General features: G+C 36.8%; 1 long non-coding RNA gene across 1 annotated transcript; it reads right to left on the bottom strand.

Moving 5' to 3' along the window:
- Positions 1 to 6,706: 6,706 nt before the first annotated feature.
- LOC130645836 (uncharacterized) lies at positions 6,707 to 9,103 on the bottom strand. Its single transcript, XR_008982747.1, has 3 exons — positions 7,508 to 9,103; positions 6,887 to 6,952; positions 6,707 to 6,795 (listed from the first exon to the last, which is right to left on the bottom strand). It is a non-coding gene; the product is annotated as an uncharacterized LOC130645836 (long non-coding RNA).
- Between the last annotated feature and the right edge of the window lie 3,819 nt (positions 9,104 to 12,922).

Below are 12,922 nucleotides of genomic sequence, written 5' to 3'. Positions count from 1 at the left end.
CCATGGCGTTGCCAGATATTTGCACGCCCAGAACTGTAGGGGGGTACAGAATAATTCAGCCATTCATACCTGATTTTTCTGTACCCTCTATGGCGTTGCCAGATACTTGCACGCCCAGAACTGTAGGGGGGTACAGAATAATTCAGGCATTCATACCTGATTTTTTCTGTACCCCCTGTGGCGTTGCCAGATATTGTACGCCTAGAACTGTAGGGGGGTACAGAATAATTCCGGCATCCATACCGGATTTTTTCTGTACCCCCTATGGCGTACCCAGATATTTGTACGCCCAGAACTGTAGGGGTGTACAGAATAATTCAGGCATCCATACCTGATTTTTTCTGTACCCCCTTCGCCGTTGCCAGATACTTCTACGCCAAGAACTGTAAGGGTGTACAGAATAATTCAGGCATCCATACCTGATTTTTTCTGTAGCCCCCATGGCGTACCCGGATATTTGTACGCCCAGAACTGTGGGGGGGGTACAGAATATTTCAGGCATCCATACCTGATTTTTTCTGTACCCCCTATGGCGTTGCCAGATATTTGCACGCCCAGAACTGTAGGGGGTACAGAATAATTCAGGCATTCATACCTGATTTTTTCTGTACCCCCTATGGCGTTCCCAGATATTGTACGCCTAGAACTGTAGGGGGGTACAGAATAATTCAGGCATTCATACCTGATTTTTTCTGTACCCCCTATGGCGTTGCCGGATAGTGTACGCCTAGAACTGTAGGGGTGTACAGAATAATTCAGGCATCCATACCTGATTTTTTCTGTAGCCCCCATAGCGTACCCGGATATTTGTACGCCCAGAACTGTGGGGGGGGTACAGAATATTTCAGGCATCCATACCTGATTTTTTCTGTACCCCCTATGGCGTTGCCAGATATTTGCACGCCCAGAACTGTAGGGGGTACAGAATAATTCAGGCATTCATACCTGATTTTCTCTGTAACCCCTATGGCGTTGCCAAATATTGTACGCCTAGAACTGTAGGGGGGTACAGAATAATTCAGGCATTAATACCTGATTTTTTCTGTACCCCCTATGACGTTGCCAGACATTTATACGCCCAAAACTGTAGGGGGGTACAGAATAATTCAGGCATTCATACCTGATTTTTTCTGTACCCCCTGTGGCGTTGCCAGATATTGTACGCCTAGAACTGTAGGGGGGTACAGAATAATTCCGGCATCCATACCGGATTTTTTCTGTACCCCCTATGGCGTACCCAGATATTTGTACGCCCAGAACTGTAGGGGGGTACAGAATAATTCAGGCATCCATACCTGATTTTTTCTGTACCCCCTTCGCCGTTGCCAGATACTTCTACGCCAAGAACTGTAAGGGTGTACAGAATAATTCAGGCATCCATACCTGATTTTTTCTGTAGCCCCCATGGCGTACCCGGATATTTGTACGCCCAGAACTGTGGGGGGGTACAGAATATTTCAGGCATCCATACCTGATTTTTTCTGTACCCCCTATGGCGTTGCCAGATATTTGCACGCCCAGAACTGTAGGGGGTACAGAATAATTCAGGCATTCATACCTGATTTTTTCTGTACCCCCTATGGCGTTCCCAGATATTGTACGCCTAGAACTGTAGGGGGGTACAGAATAATTCAGGCATTCATACCTGATTTTTTCTGTACCCCCTATGGCGTTGCCGGATAGTGTACGCCTAGAACTGTAGGGGTGTACAGAATAATTCAGGCATCCATACCTGATTTTTTCTGTAGCCCCCATGGCGTACCCGGATATTTGTACGCCCAGAACTGTGGGGGGGTACAGAATATTTCAGGCATCCATACCTGATTTTCTCTGTAACCCCTATGGCGTTGCCAAATATTGTACGCCTAGAACTGTAGGGGGGTACAGAATAATTCAGGCATTAATACCTGATTTTTTCTGTACCCCCTATGACGTTGCCAGACATTTATACGCCCAAAACTGTAGGGGGGTACAGAATAATTCAGGCATCCATACCTGATTTATTCTGAACCCTCTATGGCGTTGCCAGATATTTGCACGCCCAGAACTGTAGGGGGGTACAGAATAATTCAGGCATCCATACCTGATTTTTTCTGTACCCCCCATGGCGTACCCAGATATTTGTACGCCCAGAACTGTAGGGGGGTACAGAATAATTCAGCCATCCATACCTGATTTTTTCTGTACCTCCTATGGCGTTGCCAGATATTTGCACGCCCAGAACTGTAGGGGGTACAGAATAATTCATGCATTCACACCTGATTTTTTCTGTACCCCCAATCGCGTTGCCAGATATTGTACGCCTAGAACTGTAGGGAGGGTACAGAATAATTCAAGCATTAATACCTGATTTTTTCTGTACCCCCTATCGCGTTGCCAGATATTTGCACGCCCAGAACTGTAGGGGGTACAGAACAATTCAGGCATTCATACCTGATTTTTTCTGTACCCCCTATGGCGTTGCCGGATAGTGTACGCCTAGAACTGTAGGGGGGTACAGAATAATTCAGGCATTAATACCTGACTTTTTCTGTACCCCCTATGGCGTTACCAGATATTTGTACGCCTAGAATTGTAGGGGGGTACAGAATAATTCAGGCATTCATACCTGATTTTTTCTGTACCCCTTATGGCGTTACCAAATGTTTGTACGCCCAGCACTGTAGGGGGTACAGAATAGTTCAGGCATTCATACGTGATTTTTTTTGTACCCCCTATGGCGTTGCCAAATGTTTGTACGCCCAGCACTGTAGGGGGTACAGAATAGTTCAGGCATTCATACGTGATTTCTTCTGTACCCCCTTTGCCGTTGCCAGATACTTCTACGCCCAGAACTGTAAGGGGGTACAGAATAATTCAGGCATCCATACCTGATTTTTTCTGTACCCCCCATGGCGTACCCAGATATTTGTACGCCCAGAACTGTAGGGGGGTACAGAATAATTCAGGCATCCATACCTGATTTTTTCTGTACCCCCTATGGCGTTGCCAGATATTTGCACGCCCAGAACTGTAGGGGGTACAGAATAATTCAGGCATTCATACCTGATTTTTTCTGTACCCCCTATGGCGTTGCCAGATATTGTACGCCTAGAACTGTAGGGGGGTAATGAATAATTCAGGCATTAATACCTGATTTTTTCTGTACCCCCTATGGCGTTGCCAGATATTTATACGCCCAAAACAGTAGGGGGGCACAGGATAATTCAGGCATCCATACCTGATTTTTTCTGTACCCTCCATGGCGTTGCCAGATATTTGCACGCCCAGAACTGTAGGGGGGTACAGAATAATTCAGGCATTCATACCTGATTTTTCTGTACCCCCTATGGCGTTGCCAGATATTGTACGCCTTTAACTGTAGGGGGGTACAGAATAATTCAGGCATCCGTACCTGATTTTTTCTGTACCCCCTATGGCGTTCCCTGCAAACCAGACGCGCTTCGCAACTTCGATCGATTTTGATACGCTGGTGTTTTCTATTTTCTGAAAATAATACGCATGCACATTAACGACTTGCCTTCCAGAACATGCTAACGATGTTATAGCTCCCAATCCCCTCTTTTCACCAAATGTGAACGACTAAGGCGAAGTGCACAGTCTATGAGTAGGCTAGAGTGTGCTGTGATATTTGATAGTCGTTTTTTTCATGGTGATCAACATAATACTTCTGGTCGCATTTCCAACCTCGTTTCTAGAGCTTCTTCTTCTTCTTTTTGACCTACTGGGGACGGTTCAGGTTCCGTCCCGATGTTAAGACCTAACAAGGCCAGGAGGGACGATTATGGCCGCGTTTTGTTATCCATATCCAGCCGTCATTCTTAAAATTACTCTTGATTTGATCCATTTTATCGTACGTACGTTCATAAAATAATGTTCACCCTAAATGCAAAACAGTATTTATGTATCATGAATGCTTTATATGCATTACATAATGAATTTTATATTATATGGCGCACGATCTTGACGCAGCGAATTGCGTACGTATGACCATTAGATTTCTCCTGCAGCGCAGATGTTAAAGACGCTGTCTTCTTCTTGTTCTTATTTATTCTTTTTGTGCGGAAAATATAAAAACACACATTTGATATGGCTATTCAAACGTTTGAAGTTAAGTGATTGTATCTTACAATAAAATATGAAGAAAAGGAACACCATTAGATCAACAGGAAAGTCTGACACATACACATATTCCGCTGTATTTTAAAGAACATTTTCGTCATAAAACAGTCATAAAATACAATCTCTATAAAAAAAACTTGATAATGCTAAAAATTCTTGTTTTTCCTTAAATCCACCCCGTTTTGTTTAAATATATCTAGGTTTTCTTTTGAGATGAAGACGTTCATCGGATTTAATATATTATTTGCTTCAAATCCTCTGCCCAAACACTTTTGATCTATGTGGTAGTGCACATTTGTTTTCTTTCGTTTCCCGTGTGGTGCCTTTTCTCCTCTTAATAATCTCAATTCTGTTGTCATGACACACACATCTGTGCCTGTGAAATCTCCGCCACACCCGGCACATTTCCTCATGTAATTGTTTTTCCTTTTTATAACGAAGCAGCCCTCATCAACTTCATTTACGTTCTTCTAAAGGTGTATTTATTGGGTCAAACAAGGTTATACACACATTAATTTTAACAAAAAAGCTTTGTTTCTTTGCATAAAATGTTGTATAAAATCTTGAAAAATATTTTTTTTAAATTATACGTTGTCCACTTTATACACATGGGTTCATTATAGATTTCATAGAGCTAGACACATACCTTGACTGTACCGGTGTCTTGGTTATTCTAAAAATAATTTGTATATATAATAATAATACAGTATCATTTTTCTTCAAAGCCCCTGAAAAATGCATGTCTTAGATGTTACCACATCAATACATTAATTTAACGTTAGTTAATAAAAAGTCGTTAGTCCATTGAAACTAAACTGGGATTCACTCGTAGTTCACGTCAGCAAATTTTTTAAATCTCTATATTTTCTTAACCTTTATTGGTCTTTCACGTTTTCTTAAGTGTTTTAAGCTTTAAGTAATCAAATCCCTTAATATCAAATTTTACTGTCAAAGTGGATCTTCTAACGATTAGAATATCTTAATCAGTAATATTCCAAATAAAAGGAAAAAAGCTGCCCTAACCCTTAAGTAAGAGTTTTGATGATTACGATTTTTTAGATAATTGTATGTACTTTATGAGAATGGTTTCCTTTGTTAGGAGAATTCAACGACGACCTTCATATTGACCACAACACAAATTAAAGAAGCATTTAAATTGACGTGCTCTGATTTCGTAACATTTTTTTTATTTGATTGTTACCTTGCTGTAAGTAACTGATATTCATCCATCAAAACTTGTTTTATTTGTAGCTCAAGTTCTCGTACAAGGAGATTATAATACGTTCATTGTAAGGTTCCCTTTAACTTTGATTTGACACGCAAGAACAAAGCAGGCAGATGCATATCTATTTTTAGATAAACCTTACAAAAAGACGTACATTAATATCTTCGTCTTTTATGACAAGTACCTCCACTTTTTCATTTTTTTGTACAGTCCACAACTTCTCATTAAATTCCGGAGGAGCGACTTGCAGCATATCACAATTAAATGGGAAATTACTGTACGATTTTCTTAACGACTTGTGTAAACACTGCTGATGATACCACCTGGCTGGTAAGCAAGTATCGCAGCAAACCTATTAAATCAAACGACACGTTCAAACATAATTTTCGTTAGCAAAGGTAAAAAGATATTTATCAGGTATTACTGCAGTTTATATTTTTATTGGTTATTAGTCGTTTTTGCCCGTCCTTTATATATCGCATTTGGTGTTTCCGTAACAGACAGACAAACGATTAATATAGAGATTAGGCCTTATTCCGTGAAATATTCATGGGAGCTCACCTGTCGCAGAGAAGTCAGTAAAAATATATATTATTTGTTATTTGTAGCATGAATATTTTGCGTGTTGTTCAACATGGCCTGGTTTTGACAATAAACAGACAAAATACGGCTACTATACAGAAAACTAGTCCGGCGAACCCGTGGAAACATCCACGGGTTTGCTTATGCTTTATTTACTGCCTTTTGTGTTTCCGTAAAAATACTTTTTTCGTATGCAGACAGACCAAATAAGAGTATTAATAATATAGAAATATATCTCATACCCACGCATCAGTTGGTTTTCCTTGTACTTTAGGACCCTCTGCCTTTCCACATACTCGACATACGCTATTGCACCATCGTTCTTGACCTAAATATATTAAAGTCGTCAATTGCACCATCAAAAACAATTTGTAAGGTTAAAAAGAAATTCATCGTACCTCCCTCTTCAAGCAATTTTTTAACAATTTCCTCTCTGTAGGTTGTAACGCTTGATGTTGTTAAAGTTATTGGCACCTCTTGTTTTTCCAAAATAAGGCACTCTGCAAACTAAAACAAGCTATTGTTGTTACAAGTCTATTTGGACAAAGGGCTATTTTTATAAAGTGGTTTTTGAGTGATGCTTACTTTCAAACAGTATACACCACATGAAATGCTATCTTTCTGTCGTGCATGTGGCACAATTTCCACGTTAAAGTTATCTTCTATTTGATATTTCGCCGTAAGATAAGAACTAAGAAAGTACAGAATATAAAATCGTAAAGCGGTTTTTTAACTTAAAAATATATTCTTTTTAATTCATCATTAAATTCTACTTACTTCCATTGCTGTTCAACATTTACAATTTCTTCAGGTAATTCACCGAGTGGGTTGAAGTAAATTATGGTTGAAGCAGATGGAATAACAACCTGAAAGTAAGTACCAGCTGTTAGATGTATTTTGAAAGACAAGATACATGGTATTAATAAAACGCTAATAAACAAGTAAAGGTTTTGGTACCGAAAGCGTCCAGTGGTATCCTGAACAACGACAACCAATAATTTGATCGTATTTTGTTATATCACGCTGAAATAAAGTACTGCATTTAGAAACATGATACAAACTATTTACACCACCAGTAACATGTTTTTCAAGGCGGAGAAGGGCTGGCACGAAATGGGGTCTAACATGGTTGAGCGCTAATTTTACGTAAATAGCAGTATATTTTCAGTATTACTTTCTTTTTTTAATAAAATTCAAATGTCGAAATCATAACATGTGCGATCATGCTTTTTTAGTAAACTTATTTACTAAAAAAGTAGAGTAAAAGAAAATTGTTAACGCGATATTTTTTCCCATTCACAATTTGAATGATAATGATTTGACTTGTTAGTGATTTTATTCTTATTCTTTTTGATTACTTAAATTTAAAGTACGTAAAGATGCACTTACTTGGAACACCTTTTATTTTGTATAGTTATTTGTAGACATGCACGTGCTTTGAATAATAAAATTTTTTTATTCAGAAACTCTTATTTGGGAGATAGACTAAGATCGTAAGTTAAAGAGCTAAACTTTATGTGAGAGAGGTGTATAATGGATCTTAGCCCTAAATTTGCCTGAACGGTAAAAACCACTCACCTGTTTCATTTTTGACGCTGGTTCATCAAAAATCAGAGACATCTCGCCTGGAGTAATAATCTTTACACTCTGTGAAGAAAATATTTTTATCAATTTGTTTTAAGACACTTGAAAAGTTTAGAAAATAGAATTCAAATCGTTACCTTATGTTTACTTTACCGGGAAAGAATACACAAATAGGTGTATATGACTTCGTCATTTACAGAGCTATGCAGAGCTTCCTTTAGTAAAACATCTGTTACCGGAGTACTTCCAAATTCAGGAAACAGGCTGAGAACAATTTTCTTTGTTTCCACTGATTTCAACGCAACCATTTCTACATAAAAATACTTAATATCTCATAACATGTGGATTGTGTAATATTTAACTATCTATTGTAGCAGCACACCTTTACAACATTTTAATATCGCAATAGCTTCAATGATAAGTTTCATTCTTTTAAAGGAAAAAGTACACTCTTGCTGTTGTAACACTTGTTCTAGTAGAATCTAATTATCACAGAAGACAAATGTTTGGTAGTTTTTATCAAATTTTTAAATCCAAATTCGCTTTATTAATTCATATAATAAATTTCCCAGATATTCTCTCTTTCAGGATCTGCGGCAAATTCTTCCAAACCAAAATTTGAATTTATATACAGAAATGCTAGAAGTTTTTTCCATATCGCTTCGAATTAGACATCTTGGACTTCTAAATACACCAGTAGGCAAAAATTGAAGTTTTTTTTACAGGGAAAACAAATCTTCTCCGTAAAAAGACAAATGAATAATAAGTAAACGTTTTAAAGTTGTATTTTTTTATTTTATAAGAATTTTTAATTAATTATTTTTTAATCAATCATGTACAGTACATGAAAAGATTACAAATGATACACACTTACGTTCATGAACCGTTGCTGCACAAAAACACACCCCATTTGTGTTCGAATCCATGTCCATTTCATCTAAAAAAAAGAGATATAGAGATCATCTAAAGTCAGGTGGTGATTTTTTCCAGTGCAGGATAAATCTTGCGAATCCAATCAGGCAAAAAATATGCGTCAGGCTTTAGTCACATGTTAAAAGTTCTACATAAAGGAAAATTGGAAAAAGCTATCACGAAACTTTATTAAATCAGCTTTACTTTATATAATAAAATGTGATTTCATTGCACAGTTGCAATTCTATTTTAATTAGCAAATCTATGTAATAATAGCCTTACTTCGTCTGTCTGTCTATGCGCCTCCGCCTATGCAGACCCCCCGCTGAGTTAGAAACTAATGTTGCGGTAACACGAATATCAAATGCGGTATATTTTTATCCACTTTGTTGCCACGGCTGAATATAAAGGACGAGCGACCCCGTGGATTTTTCCACGGATTAACGACTAGTCTCTTTAGTAATAGCCGTCTTCTTTTTGTGTGTCCGCAAAAGACGCGTTCTGTTATGGAAACATGAAATTTTTATAATACGCACGAATGCAAAATGCGATATATGTTTGTCTATTTTGTTGCAACGAGTAAATTTAAAGGACGGGCGAACCTGTGGACGACAAGTCTATATTGTAATACCCGTATACGTCTGTCTGTCACGCAATATAGTACCGCAAGTAGCAAGATGCAATATCTCTCCTATATATTATAAACAGTAGACAAGCTCACAAATAAAAGGCCCATAAACTATCATTTTCCCTCTTAAACTGTCAGATTACATACCAATAATGTTCTGATATAAATAAAGGCTAAAAGCAACAGTGCGACAAATGACACACACGCACACAAAAAGAATGACTTGAAATGTCTTTATTTTACTTTTCTTGAGCCAAAAAAGTCTAAGATGAAAGCGCAATATTGGATTAGGAAAAAATAAAATAATAAATAAAAAAAAAACAATTTAATTATCTCAAAAGATATAAATAAAAAAATGTTAATGGAATAATACCGTTATCGATCTTTTTTGTCTGCTTCTCTTCAGCTTTGATATTTAGGCCAGTAGCTAATAGATTGAACAAAATGATAACAACAATACCAAATATACACCACCAGTAACATAGTTTTCAAGGCGGAGAAGGGTGGTACGAAATGGGGTCTAACATGGTTGAGCGCTAAAAACGGTTTGAGTTCAGAGCGACAATAATATCTTCAAATTGCTTCAGAATACAGCAAAAGGTGGGGTCCTACTGGACACACCAGCGGGTACAATTATCGCTAAACTTCACATTTCTTTTATAGATAAAGAAATAGTAACTGAGGAGTACCGCTATAAGTACCATCAGCCTGTTCCTTGTTGTTAAATTCTGTTGTTGGTTCAGAAACTAAGATAAAAAATAAAACAATGATAAGTATAAGATTAACATATATTCCGACTCTTTTGATAAGAAAAATTGTTATACTAACCACATCTCAAAATATCTTCATCAGATATTTCATCTGTGACATCAGCTATTAAACGCCCTTCTAGCAATAAAAAATCAGGTAATAGAGGTTACTTCTTTGAACAAGTAATGACAAATAAGTGCTTTAATACAAACGTAGGCGCGATTGAACATTTCCTCATAAAATGATTGGATAAAATCAATTGGATATATGTGGACACGGAGTACGGAAGGCAGAGTTTTTAACAGTCAACAAAAAAGTCAAATAACTCTTTAGCTTTCCGCATAACACTTGGAATTGAAAATTTGCCAAAGTGATCCTCCTCAAGAGTGCTAGCTAAAAAAATGTATAGTTTTATCATTTTTTCTTTTTCTGTCTATCAATATACCGATAATTTGTATTTGCCTGGAAATGGAATTTAATCGATTTATTTCACCGTTCTATTTGCTTGTCTTACGGGTCTTCTTTTTTGTACATTTACTTAAAATCGATAAAAAGCAGTTCTTGTTCAACGACAATTTGTAACAATTTTTAGACACTATAATTATAAAAGATTTTTCCCGTCAGGAACCAAACACAGCACAATTATTAGATAAAAGAGCATTGTGTCATTAGAAAAAAGATTGTTCAATTATCTCAAAAGGTTATGCTTGCTATAGATAAAAAAAATGTTAATGGAATAATACCGTTATCGATCTTTTTTGTCTGCTTCTCTTCAGCTTTGATATTTGGGCCAGTAGCTAATAGAGTAAAACAAAATGATAACAACAATACCAAATATACACCACCAGTAACATAGTTTTCAAGGCGGAGAAGGGTGGTACGAAATGGGGTCTAACATGGTTGAGCGCTAAAAACGGTTTGAGTTCAGAGCGACAATAATATCTTCAAATTGCTTCAGAATACAGCAAAAGGTGGGGTCCTACTGGACACACTAGCGGGTACAATTATCGCTAAACTTCACATTTCTTTTATAGATAAAGAAATAGTAACTGAGGAGTACCGCTATAAGTACCATCAGCCTGTTCCTTGTTGTTAAATTCTGTTGTTGGTTCAGAAACTAAGATAAAAAATAAAACAATGATAAGTATAAGATTAACATATATTCCGACTCTTTTGATAAGAAAAATTTTTGTACTAACCGCATCTTATAATATCTTTATCAGATATTTCATCTGTGACATCAGCTATTAAACGCCGTTCTAGCAATGAAAAGTCGAGTAATAGAGGTTACTTCTTTGAACAAGTAATGAAAAATAAATTTAAAGTAATTCTTTACCTTTTTCTATAATATTTTTAACTGGATATTCGCAAGCATAGTCATGGTCGAGAATGGTAGCTAAATAAATCATATGGAAATGAATGCATTTTGTCTTTCCAAATTTATGTAGTTTTGTTCTTAAACGACCATATAAAATAGTTAGGTTAATAACCCTCTCGCAAAACGTAGCTATGACTTCTTACATCGATTTTGGGTAATATTACATGATGTTTAGCAATATGGTTGTTCAAAATGGAATCAACACGTGGAAATGTCAATATAACTGATTTTATTTAAAGACTAGTGCAGTGTAAAACATGTGGGTAGGCGACCGCCGGCGGGCTGTACACGAAATTCTAAATGTATGCATTTATCATTATGCGAGACTTTTCAAGTGCGAAATATGCAAACCTCTGAATTTCGCAAAAGTTTTTTCTGCAAAACTGCGTAAGTATTGTCTACGTGAGAAGTTTCAACTTTCGCGGGTTACAAATTTTCGCGAATAAAGCCCGATTTTACATTTCGCGGGTTCGACAAAAATGTTTTTTTCTTTACTAGCGTTTAGTATTTCATCCGAAAAAGGCCATGATGACACTGCTTATTTTTGCTTTTGGAAATTGGTATACTTCCACCATTCGCGAAAGTTTTCGCACTAAAATTCTCCATTAACACAAAATCACGAAAGTTTGTTCATCGCCAAATTAGGTCTAAATCGTGTATTTGCGAAAGTAAAATTTTTTTCGATATTTCCATCGGACTAAGCGTACGCGTGATTCGATGGAGATAATGCTTCTTTTTACGGACCTAATTAACTCCGTCATTCTTCGCCACTCATTTCAAAAATGGTAGGCGTTTGCAGCGAGTCGAGATTTCAGTTCCTTCACCGCTGGTGGGACCGCCTTTAGGCGGTCGATAAATAAAAAATTGCAGTTTATGATTGCAAAAAAAAATAATAGGCAAACATTTGATTAGTACTGTTTTATTACCATCAATCTGTTGCAAACCGCAATCTTTAATGCTTGGTTTAGAAGCCGAGATAGAAAATAAAACAATGATTAACGTAACTGTAATTCGATGTGTTAATTTTTCTTTAAATTTTCCAAAAAATGTATGTCTTAAATGCAATCGGCAAATTGAAAATCACGACTTCGATAACATCATTTTAACATAAACAGTTTAATATAAATTAACGAAGCATTATAACTTTAATGCTAAATAACTTGGAAACGGGGGAAAATAACTGACTTCATCTCCTGCGTTGGTAACTGAGGACCATTTCAAGGCAAAAAAAGGATCAATTTCTCAAAAATAGGACAACCCATAAGTTTATAACTCTACAGAGACGGTTAAAAATGAAAAAAAAATGTGCATAGACGGGTCAATGCTACCGTTAATAAAATTTAAATGACAGGGCTTTTGGATTGTTCTGGCAAAGTGTAACACGGGCTTATCGACCAATGAATAAATAGTACCGTTATCAATACCACCTTCATCTACCAGCATTTCTTTCATAGACATGGTGGTTGGTTCAGAAACTAGATAGAGAGGAAACAATAGAATAACTATCACCAAACATGTTATAGTAAAACATCTAATAACTGAGTCGTACTATTATCATATTTATCATATTTCGAATGACTACAAGATCAAAGAAAATTATTTTTCAGTGTAGGTTCTCTGAAAGGGGTTTATATTTTGTGTAGCGAAATAGTAATTTCAGGAAAAGAAAAAATTCAACTGTGTAATTAGTAAGGTGGTGTTGGCCTCATTCTCCCACTCCCACCCGTTCACCTCTCCTCAT

This window comes from Hydractinia symbiolongicarpus, chromosome 5 (genome assembly GCF_029227915.1).
Source record: "Hydractinia symbiolongicarpus strain clone_291-10 chromosome 5, HSymV2.1, whole genome shotgun sequence".
NCBI classification, from domain to species: Eukaryota; Metazoa; Cnidaria; class Hydrozoa; order Anthoathecata; family Hydractiniidae; genus Hydractinia; species Hydractinia symbiolongicarpus.
Note: the sequence above shows the minus strand (reverse complement) of the source record. Positions and strands in the feature narration are given on the sequence as shown.